This window comes from Lissotriton vulgaris, chromosome 9, assembly GCF_964263255.1.
Source record: "Lissotriton vulgaris chromosome 9, aLisVul1.2, whole genome shotgun sequence".
NCBI lineage: Eukaryota > Metazoa > Chordata > Amphibia > Caudata > Salamandridae > Lissotriton > Lissotriton vulgaris.
The window spans coordinates 832806470-832820556 of record NC_141697.1 but is presented as its reverse complement, the minus strand read 5'-3'; the positions used below and the strand labels follow the sequence as shown (position 1 = coordinate 832820556).

Genomic DNA, 14087 nt, shown 5'->3' with positions numbered 1-14087 from the left:
ATACACTCATGCACAGTCAACCGCCCATACAGCTGTTTCCACATGCACTTTTGAATCTATACATATAGTGAATCAACTACTCACACATCTATGTACAGAGTCACACACCTCCCAGCCACCCATACACACACACTCAGTTTCCCATACAAATACTTGGACAACCAATCAATAACCCATACAGTTACTCATATAGCTACTGATCAACATATGCAGCAGTTTGTAGAACAACAGATATAATGATGCACAAATTAAAACAGTTTAGTCACTAACCCATGCACTCAGTGAGACACATTTAATCACTCACTCAATCAGTCAGTCATGCACCTAGTAAATCCTTCATCCAGACACTTATATATCCACTCATTCTTCAATATGTAAAACATATTTTAACTTTACAGAAACATACAGTCACTGGATGTTGTAATCAGTGATGTCATCAGTGATGTCATTTGAGATGTCATCAGTGATGTCATCAGTGATGTCACTAACCATGTCATGAATGATGTAATATGTGACATCATCAGCAGTGGATTGCGGGTGCGCGATATATAGTTAGCGCTTATAACTATATATGGAATTTCAATGGTTTTATGCGAGTAAAATAAGGTTTTCTAAATGCAAATCCCTAACTATATATGGCCTAAAACCAATGGTTTTTTCATTGAATTTTCAAGGTTTTGTAAATGCAAATTCCTAACTATATATGGACTATAACCTATGGTTTTTTCTGTGAATATATATATATATATATATATATATATATATATATATATATTCACTGAAAAAACCATAGGTTATAGACCATATATAGTTAGGAATTCGCATTTACAAAACATTATTTTACTCACACAAAACCATTGAAATTCCATATATAGTTAGTTGCACTAACTATATATCGCGCACCCGCAATCCACTGCTGATGATGTCACATATTACATCATTCATGACATGGTCAGTGACATCACTGATGACATCACTGATGACATCTCAAATGACATCACTGATGACATCTCAAATGACATCACTGATGACATCACTGATGACATCTCATTTGACATTACTGATCACATCACTGATGATATCATTCATGTGATAATACGATGAACCTCTTCAGACTCTAATATAACCTTAGATACAATCAGTGTAAACAGACACTCACAGACTGTCACTCATCCATGGAGTTACTCACACACCTAGTCAGTCATGCAAAGAATCAATCACACCTCCATTTCCTCAACTATACAGTTATACAAACTTTACTTATTCAAACATATACTAACACATATTTACTCTCTTATACAATCCCTGATACAAGTTCACAATGATCCATACAGCCACTCACACGTTCACTGGCTCTTATGCACAGTTATTTATATATGTCAACTCTCACATGTACTGTGTTTTACATATGTACTTACTTTGACATGTAGCACTGAGATATCCATTCACTCACCAATACACTCATGCACACAGTCAACCGCCCATACAGCTGTTTCCACATGCACTTTTGAAACCATACATCTAGTGAATCAACTGCTCACACATCTATGCACAGAGTCATACACCTCCCAGCCACCCACACACACACTCAGTCTCCCATACAAATACTTGGGCAACCAATCAATAACCAATATAGTTACTCATATAGCTACTTATCAACACATGCAACAGTTTACAGAACAACAGACATAATGATGCACAAATTAAGACAGTTTAGTCACTAACCCATGCACTCAGTGAGACACATTTAATCACTCACTCATACAGTCAGTCATGCACCTACTAAATCCTTCATCCAGACACTTATACATCCACTCATTCTTCAATATGTAAGACATATTTTAACTTTACAGAAACATACAGTCACTGGATGTTGTCATCAGTGATGTCATCAGTGATGTCATTTGAGATGTCATCAGTGATGTCATCAGTGATGTCACTGACCATGTCATGAATGATGTAATATGTGACATCATCAGCAGTGGATTGCGGGTGCGCGATATATAGTTAGTGCAACTAACTATTTATGGAATTTCAATGGTTTTGTGTGAGTAAAATAAGGTTTTGTAAATGCGAATTCCTAACTATATATGGTCTATAACCTATGGTTTTTTCAGTGAATTTTCAAGGTTTTGTAAATGCTAATTCCTAACTATATATGGTCTATAACCTATGGTTTTTTCAGTGAATTTTCAAGGTTTTGTAAATGCTAATTCCTAACGATATATGGTCTATAGCCTATGGTTTTTTCAGTGAATATATATATATACATACATATATAAACATATATCATCTGTATATCTATATAAATATAAACATAAATGCGTGCATGTATATACTTATATGCATACAGATGCATGTTATTTACATGAAAGTTGAAAAAACACTAGTAAAAGCAAAGCTAAAAAGCCACCTCATTACAAACAGAATGGCTTTAACTTAAACGAGGGCGAGATCTATTGCATTTTTAATGCTTGTTTACTTTGGTTCCATCAAGAAGGTATTCAGATGTGTCACACATTTGCCATAAATTCTGAATGTTAGCACTCTAGTTGCACATTAGATCACTGTAGTAAAGCTACTGCTCACCAGGGACGTCTGCTGCTGGTATTCAAAATGCATGTTTCAGATGTCAGAATTATTTTAATGAAATTGAAGAGGGTTTGAGAAGTCACTCAAAATGTGCCCTAATTTTTCTTTCTGCAGCACTAATCATAATTCATATGGCAAAATATACCCCCTTATTTTGTTCCTTTTTAAATTGAGTGTTTTCAGACTTACCACTTCATTCCAATCAAGATGGCTTCTGGTGTGCCATACTTTTGTCATAAGTAAGACTGTTAGCGCTCTAGTTGTTCTTTAGAACACTCTGGGACATTCTGTCATTGGGCTATACTTGGGGTACATCTGGGTGATATTTGGGCTACATTTAGGCTCTTTTGTCTCTGGTGGCCATCTTGGGAGACTGTATGTCAGAATTTTTTAATGAAATTGAAGAGGGTTTGAGAAGTCACTCAAAATGTGCCCTATTTTTTCTTTCTGCAGCACTAATCATAATTCATATGGCAAAATATACCCCCTCATTTTGTTCCTTTTTAAATTGAGTGTTTTCAGACTTACCACTTCATTCCAATCAAGATGGCTTCTGGTGTGCCATACTTTTGTCATAAGTAAGACTGTTAGCGCTCTAGTTGTTCTTTAGAACACTCTGGGACATTCTGTCATTGGGCTATACTTGGGCTACATCTGGGTGATATTTGGGCTACATTCGGGCTCTTTTGTCTCTGGTGGCCATTTTGGGAGACTGCATGTCAGAATTTTTTAATGAAATAGAAGAGGATTTGAAAAGTCACTCAAAATGTGCCCTAATTTTTCTTTCTGCAGCACTAATAATACCTTCTATTGCATAATATACCCCCTCATTTTGTTCCTTTTTAAATTAAATGTTTTAAGAGTTGCCACTTTATTCCCATCACGATGGCTCAAGGTGTGCTATACCTTTGTAATAAGTAGGACTGTTAGCGCTTTAGTTGTTCTTTAGAACACTCTGGGACATTCTGTCATTGGGCTATACTTGGGCTACATCTGGGTGATATTTGGGCTACATTTGGGCTCTTTTGTCTCTGGTGGCCATTTTGGGAGACTGCATGTCAGAATGTTTTAATGAAATAAAAAAGGATTTGAGAAGTCACTCAAAATGTGCCCTAATTTTTCATTCTGCAGCACTAATCATACTTTCTATGGCAAAATATACCCCCTCATGTTGTTTCTTTTTAAATTAAATGTTTTAAGAGTTACCACTTTATTCCAATCAAGATGGCTTCAGGTGTGCCATACCTTTGTAATAAGTAGGACTGTTAGCGCTCTAGTTGTTCTTTAGAACACTCTAGGAGGCTGCAGTAGAACACAAAGGAATCAACTGACAGTCTCTGTCCTTGTTGGATGTACATGTTTTACTGAGAATGTCAGACTTCATTTTCACATGACTGAGAAAGATAATGTGAATTTACAGAAAATATGCTTTAGGTTTAGCTTATAGATCCCCTTCCAAACCACTGTGGGAAAATCATGAGATATTAGTTTTCTTTCAAACAATATTCATGATATCACAGCAGAAGGTTTTTTCACATGGTAAAATCACCTTAGAACCCACCACAATTCCTAAAACGAGTATGGTACCATCAACAAATGATTTATAATGTAACTAAAGTCCTAAAACCCTCTATTAACTACAATGCTTTTTAATGAGGTGCTATCATGTATATTGGTCCCAAGATGGCTGCCAACACTTCTTGGATGAAGTGCTGACAGCCAATCAGATCAGATGTGTGGTTAGGCTCCGCCCAGATATATATCTTTTTTTTAACCTAAATTACTCAAAATCCACTGGAGCACATATATTGAGACCTAGCAAAGGCACATCGGGCTAACAGTCCCTACAATTTTGCCAAGTTTCGTGCAAATCCATTCAGCCGTTCGAGCTAAAAGTGAGGCCAACCGCCCTATGGAAATTAACATGGGAAAAACGCGTTTTGGGACCCCCCTTTTTTCTCGGCCCCCCCTTGATGAAACCCCCCCCCAAATTGTCAGGGGCTGCTCAGAAACAAAATGTTCAATTTTCCTGAAAATTTCAGCCAATTCCGTCCACAAACGCCAAAGTTATTAGACATAGAATTTACGAAAATCCCATAGAGAAAAAATCCTAACTATATATACCTACTGGCGACCGCCAGTAGGTAATATATACATATATATATATATATATATATATATATATATATTCAATGAAAAAACCATAGGTTATAGACCATATATAGTTAGGGATTTGCATTTACAAAACCTTATTTTACTCGCATAAAACCATTGAAATTCCATATATAGTTAGTTGCGCTAACTATATATCGCGCACCCGCAATCCACTGCTGATGATGTCACATATTACATCATTCATGACATGGTCAGTGACATCACTGATGACATCACTGATGACATCTCAAATGACATCACTGTTGACAACTCAAATGGCATCACTGACAACATCACTGATGACATCATTCATGTGATAATACGATGAACCTCTTCAGACTCTAATATAACTTTAGGTGCACTCAGTGTAAACAGACACTCACAGACTGTCACTCATCCATGGAGTTACTCACACACCTAGTCAGTCATGCAAAGAATCAATCACACCTCCATTTCCTCAACTATACAGTTATACACACCTTACTTATTCAAACATATACTAACACATATTTACTCTTTTATAAAATCCTTGATTGAAGTTCACAATGATCCATACAGCCACTCACACATTCACTGGCTCTTATGCACAGTTATTTATATATGTCAACTCTCACATGCACTGTGTTTTACATATGTACTTACTTTCACATGTAGCACTGAGATATCCATTCACTCACCAATACACTCATGCACACAGTCAACCGCCCATACAGCTGTTTCCACATGCACTTTTGAAACCATACATCTAGTGAATCAACTGCTCACACATCTATGCACAGAGTCATACACCTCCCAGCCACCCACACACACACTCAGTCTCCCATACAAATACCTGGGCTACCAATCAATAACCCATATAGTTACTCATATAGCTACTTATCAACACATGCAGCAGTTTACAGAACAACAGACATAATAATGCACAAATTAAGACAGTTTAGTCAGTAACCCATGCACTCAGTGAGACATATTTAATCACTCACTCATACAGTCAGTCATGCACCTACTAAATCCTTCATCCAAACACTTATACATCCACTCATTCTTCAATATGTAAGACATATTTACACTTTACAGAAACATACAGTCACTGGATGTTGTCATCAGTGATGTCATCAGTGATGTCACTGACCATGTCATGAATGATGTAATATGTGACATCATCAGCAGTGGATTGCGGGTGCGCGATATATAGTTAGCGCAACTAACTATATATGGAATTTCAATGGTTTTATGCGAGTAAAATAAGGTTTTGTAAATGCAAATCCCTAACTATATATGGTCTATAACCTATGGTTTTTTCATTGAATTTCAATGGTTTTTTAAATGCAAATTTCTAACTATATTTGGTCTATAACCTATGGTTTTTTCTGTGAATTTCATTGGTTTTTTAAAAGCTAACATCTGTAGCTGTAAAATGTATTCTTCTTTAAATCCCAAAATATATTTAGATGTTTATTGATAATTTTTTTTTAAATTTTTTTTTTCTTTGCTTCTAGTTCGCGAACCGGGAAGCTTTCCGTTAGCTCATCTCGATGCCGCGATCTAGTCCGCGAACCGGTCAACGTTACGTTAGCGGAACTGTGACGCGTCGCGGAAGCGCGACGTATCACGTTATCGCGTAATGCGTCTAATGACGCGCCGCGTTAGCGCTCCCGGAAGTGCTCGGGACCGCGAACCGGAAGCGATCTGGGACGCGGCGCGCGCCGCGTAACGTAAGCGGAACAGGTCATGTGACTTGTTTATCAAACTTTTCATTGGTTCATTTCACTTTTGGTTTCCAAATGATGTATGACTAGGTCATGTGACCTAAAAATAACACTTTTCATTGGTTCAGAACTTTTGCTTTCCCCAAATCATGTAAACCCCTCCTTATTTCCTCACTCTGACTTTCATCTTGGTGAGAGAAAGACCATTTAGCTAGAATTGAACAATGGCTTCTGTACTTGCTGCAGCTGGTGGAACCCCACCACCACCTCCACCTCCTCATAAGAAGAGAGGACCACCTAGTCAATTTATCACTAACAGAGAGGAGGAAGAGGAGGAAGAAGAAGAAGAGGACAGAGAGGAACAACAATTTGTCCAAGAGTTGCCCCGGGTTTCAAAGCGAAAAACAAGTTTCATCTGGCAGTTTTTCTCCATCCCTCCTGGATCAAAGAAGGTGAATGCTAAATATGCCACCTGCCTCATCTGTGATTACAGATTGTCGAGAGGCACAGATAAGAAATACAGTATGGGCAACTATACGATGCATCGACACATGAGCAGGTGGCATCCCTTAAACTACAGCCGGGCTGAGTTAAGGGATCTTCAAGACAATCCCACGACAACTCCTGTGGCCAGATCGACCTCCACAATGTCTTTGACGGGAAGAGAGGCACAAGAAACTGTGCCAAACATTCAACCCAACTTCCAGCATATGAAGTTAAGTTGTATATACTGTGGTGCTATGCTGTCATATGGCAACATGAGCGTCAACCTGATGAACATGGCGTTCGAAAATCATAAATGCCCTAATGCACCCAAGAAATAATTTTTTTTTTTGCTCCAGTTGAGCCGTTTTCAATGCCTGTTTTTTGTTGTCTCCCCTCCATAAAAAACACAAAAAAAACATAAAACAGTTCTAAAAATACAAAAAAATCAAAAAATGTTCAAAAAAATAAATAAATAAATAAAACAACAAAAACAAAAAAAAACAGTTCTTTTCAGAACTACCTCCCCTTTCAATCAAAATTGCTAGAATGTTTATCACTCTGGCAAGCTCTATTTCTTTTGGTTCGCTTCAAGTTCGCTGACCGGTTCGCGAACTTTAAGCAAACTAAAAAAATATTTTTTTTAAAAAAAGAAGAGTTAGTATAAGGGAAGTAAACAGAGAATAATGTAAAAAGAAAGACAGCTATAGAGAGTAAATGAGAGATACTGTCAATGACATCATCAGCAGTGCATTGCGGGTAAAAAGAGTAGAAAACATTTACCTTATAATTCTTGTTACCTTTTTTTAAATATTTTTTCATACTTTCAATCTGTAAAAAAAAGAACAAACATTTCCAAAAATATTAAAACATGTATTTAAAAATTAGAAAAGACAAGGGAAAAGGTTCAAAAACAAACAGTTTTTCAACAACTTTGACATTTACAGAAGTCTCTGCTTCTCTACGTCCCCTACACAATCCTAAAGATATATATTCTAAAGAAACTGTATCTTGATGTTGATGAACTGAGCCCTATTTTGGAACATGATGTTTTTCTTGCACTGCTAATGTCTCACAATAGTGATGCAATAGCAGCGCAAAAAAGATGTAAAGCCATCATAAAATTGTGTCTAACATTGTAAATGCTTGATTTAGGATGCAAATAAGATGTGTGCTTTCAAGAGCTTTCTTTGAGGTGAGGCCTCTTTTCTTTTTTTAAAAAAAACACTACCCAGAAGTACAGCACTGAAAGCATTAAAATTGATATTTACAGAACTCAGCTTACCCATATGTACCTCACATTTCTAAATGTATATCATAAGGACAAAAAGCATAACATTAATTATACATGTTAAATGGTTTCTTTTTGCTGTTCTCAGAATGTATCAAATTTCACTTAAATCAGTGACTTGAAGGTATTCATCATGTAACAGCGGGGAAAAAAAAACACAATCAAAATGACTGTGTTTAAAAAACCCATACAACCTTCGAAATCTGATTTCAAAACTCCTTAAAATTAACTTACTTTCAATGACGTCGAACGATCTCCTATGAACAGCATCCACTCTGTTGTGCTACAAATATTTTCAGCCCGCCACTTTCTGAAAGAAAACCTCCATCGATACGTAAAATATGTTACATAGAAAAAAAGACTTCTCTCATTATATCACATGTTTCCACTAGGCCAAATCATGTTGCCGCGATTCGCAAGTCTTGTTATTCTTCCAATCAAATCCCGACATTTTCTATTTTCGCAACTTTCAAAAATAAAATATTTGAGATTATTTTCACAATCCTGGACTACTAATAACTTACTCTTCTTTGTCACTCATGTTCTCCTTTTCCTATGACACTGATACTGCTTACTATGAAGCAGACTTACTTGCATTAAGTTTATATAGTTGGATTTTTAATCTAGACAGCATTGCAGACTTACATTCCCTCTACTTAAAATTTTGGTTTTAAAAACACCAGGTAAGAATTTTTAAGGTCAAACGGCAATTTTTTTTTGAACGTTACAACGGAATCATTACAGAATGACCAGCCGTTTCCAGACTTTAAGTAAGCTGTATAATGTCCTGATGTTGTTGATGGACCATCGTGATAGATAATTGCTACAGTAACAAAAGTCCTCCCTGATATTGACAGCTGAGAAGCCACAACATTTTTTATTAAAGTTGACAATTTTGATCCATCAGGCCTACAACGTTGGATCATTAAAATGACATACTGGCCATATCTACGTATAAATAATGTTGACATCATATCACATTTACATTGGCTACACTCCATGTTGTGATCCGCTGCATTTACTAGCTTATTAAAGGAGACTGATTTACTGTCTGGCAAAGTTAAATATATAAATCTTTCTGAGTCTACACTAGTAGTACTTGATACCATACAGTTCTCGCAGTCATGCTGCCATTGATAAGAAAGCCCAAACAGGTGATCTACATCTACACCCTCAACTTGCAATATATCAAGCATATACATTAAAAACTCCTGACAATCTTGCTGATTATTTTCAGAGAAGTCTGTTTGACCTGAACATTCATCTAACAGATAACGAACTTCAGACACACTTTCTACTTTTGTTCGATCAGTGCTACATTTCTCGAAAACAGAATTCAACAAACAGCATAAAATTTGTTCAGAATTCAACAGAATCTGTTCTTTTAAACTCTCTAGTGAAAAGAGAACATTAACCACTACATTTGCATAGCAGTTGACACCAGAACTGTTTTCAAATTGAAAACCGACAACATCTTCAACAGAATCCACTTTCTTTCTGCTAACAATTTTCGGTTCATTGACTTTTAGTCTTTTTGCAACAACCTCCCTACTATTACTGCTATTTCTACGTTTGCGGCCTACCACACGTTTCTCAAACAAAGGATATTGAGGCAAATGTGGCGCATACTCTCTTCTTAACCTATTGTATTCCTTAACACAATCTAGATCCGCACAAATGTTTGTGACATCACAGTCAATCAAGTACAATCCCGATAAAGTTCTAACTCGTGACAATGCCACATATGCCATACCCTCCTTGAACACAGAACTGCCAATATTCACCAATGCACAGTCTACACTTAAACCTTGCGATTTATGGATTGTCACCGCATATGCCAAGCAAACAGGAAACTGTTTACGGCGAACATATAAATCTTTAACAAGCAAAAACCTAGCAGAACAACGACCAATTTGCTGTACTTCCTCAATGCCATCAAATTTAATTCTTAAAAATTCTATTCCATCTCTATTTCTGTATTTCTCAAAATCAACAACATTACCCATTGATCCATTTACCAGACCTCTTTCTACATGTAAATTCCTTCTCAAAATAATTCGGCAATTTAAACACACATTCAAAGTCTTTTCAAAACCCGCTGTTTTAGATATAGTCTTCTCTAATGAATCCAATTTTGATTTCAAATTGTCTGACAAAATAATTGTTGATCCCATATGCTCTAATTTGTCGATAGCTTCAAGTTTCACAATCTCTTGCTTTTCTAAATTCAACATTTTGTTGTTGAAGATGGCACATTCTGCAAGAGTTGGCATGAGACATATCCCGGATTTCTTCTCAGTAATTTTCTGAAAAATATTCTCAGGCACAATCTCTTGTTTGGGATATAAATTTGACAGTAATCGTGCATTTAAAGCTTCTTTCCCATGCTCGGTCACTTTTCCAATTCTAATATCTTGTAGAATATTCTTGTAATCTTCATCCTTTGCCTGACGCATATTTTGATGCAGTTCTGCATAATTGAAGTTTAACCATATATTGACGTTGCCAATGCTCCCTAGGCACTTCCTGGTATCTTCATGCGTGAGTATTTTGAACACAGGTTGACCTTTTACTGGTGTCAGCTGCAGAAGATCTCCGAAAACAATGATGTGTTTCCCACCAAATAACACATCATATTCAGTTTTAAGTACTTCTTGCATTCTCAAATGCACAAAGGCAAGCATGACATTGGAAACCATGCTTACTTCGTCAATGATAAGTAGTTTCATTTTCCTCAAGACTCTTGAAACTTCACAGCAAGCATCTCCAGATAACTTGTTGTATTGTAATTTGTTGTCATGCTCCACCGGCAGCATCAGTAGACGATGCAAAGTAATACCTTTAATGTTATGTGCTGCCAGTCCAGTAGGAGCGGTGACAACACAAGACAGCGATGACTCAGTCCTTTCCTGCAAATAACAAGAGATTGCTTTAATGAGGAAACTTTTTCCAGTTCCCGCTTCTCCACTCACGTACAGTCGGACAGGCTTCAACGATGTACATGAGCACTTGTTCTTCTCATGACTTAATCCGTGCTCAATTTCCGTGGTAACTTCATCATATATTTTCCTCTGCTCAACGTTGAGTTGTTTTTCCAAGTCTTCTAAGTTAACTGAATCCTCCTGAGCATGTGCCATGGCTCTTTCCACTTCATTCATAGCAGTGGCAGCTTCATTTTCGATAATAGGTCCTCCAAGTGGATCTTGACTCAATGAAACAGAACTCTGACTGTCCTGAGAACTGTCTCTGGCAATCTCGGCTGCAATCGTTGCTTCCTGCTCAATTTCCAAAGTTAGCATTTCTTGATATTTAGAAAAAGCAGGACATTCTATGGACTCCTTGGCTGCATTGAAAGAGTCTTCGTAACAGAGGAAATCTCCAAGCAGTTCCTCTTCTGCACGCCAAGGCTTGAAAAGTTGCAAAAGTGCTAAATAAAAAAACTCCTTTTTTTCTGGAGATTCACCACTCAATTTTCGATGGTTTACTAATTGGCATTTTCTTTGCTTGACCAGGCATCCCTCACTTCCAATTACAGCATACACTCCTTTCTCAATATCTTCTTTGATGTTCCTCTTGAATATATAATTTTGGAGAACCTCATGTAGACAAACATTCTCAAGGTGACTGCTTCGATTTGGATAATATGTATCCAACATGTTGGTCTTCAAAATGTCGGTACTGTTTGGTTCCTTTTCTGCCAAATACTCAATTTCCCGGACAGGTTTTAGAACTCGATTTCGCGTTGCAGCAAGACCAAGACTCGCCCAAACGAGACTCCTGGATTTGGCATAGAGACTTGCTGAAGACAACCGGTCAGAACATTCGTAAGCTCCGATTTCTCGATGCGACAACATCTTCAGACTGAAACTGTACAACTTCTTGCTGAGGCTCTTTTCATGAGAAATGTCCTCCCACATATCCTTCAGTTCGGTCTTTTCTTTTTTGGTGATGTAAGATGTCACATACCGAGCCACAGCCATACAGTTGTCAGCCACAAACTGTATATCCATGTTAGCATTCCACATGGACAAAATCACTGGGTTGTAGTCATTGATGTACTTGGACTCTTCGTTCCTTTTCAAATTGTATGTATTCTTGGGTGATTTCCTCGTCACATTATGTCGCAGCGAAGACATCAAACTGTTCACTCTTCCTTTAGAAATCACCGGTCGTGGAAAGTTGAAACGACATTTGGTGTAGAACTTGTCCTTGTTTCTGAATTTACGACGACAGTACTTTCCACAACGATGGCTTTGGAAACGTAGAACTTGTTCTCTTAGACTTTTCTTCTCCGTTGCGTTTGGAACAGCACACGTAGAATACTGTTCGATGAAATTCATCACTAAGTCATCCGGATCTGTTCCAAATTTAGGTGCATCCTTGATCCACAACAACATATGTATATGAGGGGCACCTCTTGCTTGGTACTCCTTTCTCCAGAAGAAATCCAACACCTCTCCAAGAGGTGGATTCTTTTTATTTGTGATGAAAGACATCATAGCTTCAAATCTATGATTGAAGTACCTGCATACATTCACTGGATCCAAAGAACACAGTTCTCCAGGTGTCTTGAATTCAATGTTTTCAATATTTCCATTTGCCTCTCGTAGAAATTCAAGTAAGTCTTCCCAGCCATACTCGGCACAGCTCAGAGTGAGGAACCATGTTGGAGTTCCTAAGTTCCTCAGCATACATTTTAAATCACCATGACGACGGTACCAGTACTCATTAGTACCACGCTGACACGCCATGAGATTAATTAAGTGAGAATCCAAAATACTGTCTTGGACATTGACTTTATGCATAAAGTCACTTGCCGAGATGTTTCGCATCTGTATACCACTTTTTAAGATGTGGTTCACTGCATATGACAGTCCAGACAGATCGCTTTCAAACAGGAGATGAAACAAATAGGGAATGCATTGCCGAAACCTAGGATCTGCTGCATACAATCGTAAAGTCCGGTATTCAGACGCAGGAATTTGATGAGGTCGCTCATCATATCTTCCTCCTTGACCTGTGGGAAATAGCTGTGGGAAACACCGAGCTTCCAAACTTTCCTCCCAAACACTAATGGGACTCCCTTTGGCTTGTTTCATTTGAAACAACTCAATAGCATTCCCCATGACTTCCTTGGAATGCAAAGGATGAACACTATAATGTTCATATATTTCTTCACTTTTAGAGGCCTCTACTTTCTCAATTTGGCCAGCACACAAATCGCTATCCTCTTCATCACTTACTTCCTCTTCTGCAACATATACATTCTTATAGTACTTATTATTTTTCTTCAAATACACTGTTGCCTTTTTGACTTTCCTAACATCCACTAAATCTTGCCATATTTTCTTATTCTTTGTCGGAACCCCATTAACCAAGATAACCAGAGGTTCCTCTTCCACTTTTTCTATTCCAATTGTGTTAATGTTTTTCTTCAAATCTAGAGGCAAATAAACAACTCTTCCCTTTAATCCTCTCTGTAAATCTGCTGGAGGCAACTTCCCTGTCTTTGGCTCCATTCTTACAATAGCCTGAAAGGGATGGATACTTTGAATCAAAATAGATTCATAAGTATTTAAATCCTTCAATTCAGAAGGAATCTCAACCAATTCCAGATTATTATGAACTGCCCTAGCAGGCATCTGGTTTTGGTTTAATTTATTACAACAATAAGTACACACACGTTGATCCGATCCCAAATCAAAATAATTTTCTACCATCAAGTATGTGGCAAAACCCTTCCATTCACTATTATTTTCCCTTTCACTTTTTGCATATAAATCCACTACCTTAGTCTGATTCTTATAATAAGTGCGTCGACAACATACACAAGTGAAATTAGGCCTCTCACTTGATTT

At 37.3% G+C, this 14087-nt stretch overlaps 1 protein-coding gene across 1 annotated transcript in view; it reads right to left on the bottom strand.

Annotated features, from left to right (window-relative positions):
* The window catches only part of LOC147692327 (gastric inhibitory polypeptide receptor-like), a 1656621-nt gene that overhangs the window by 1330744 nt on the left and 311790 nt on the right, over window positions 1–14087 (bottom strand). The window lies entirely within an intron of this gene.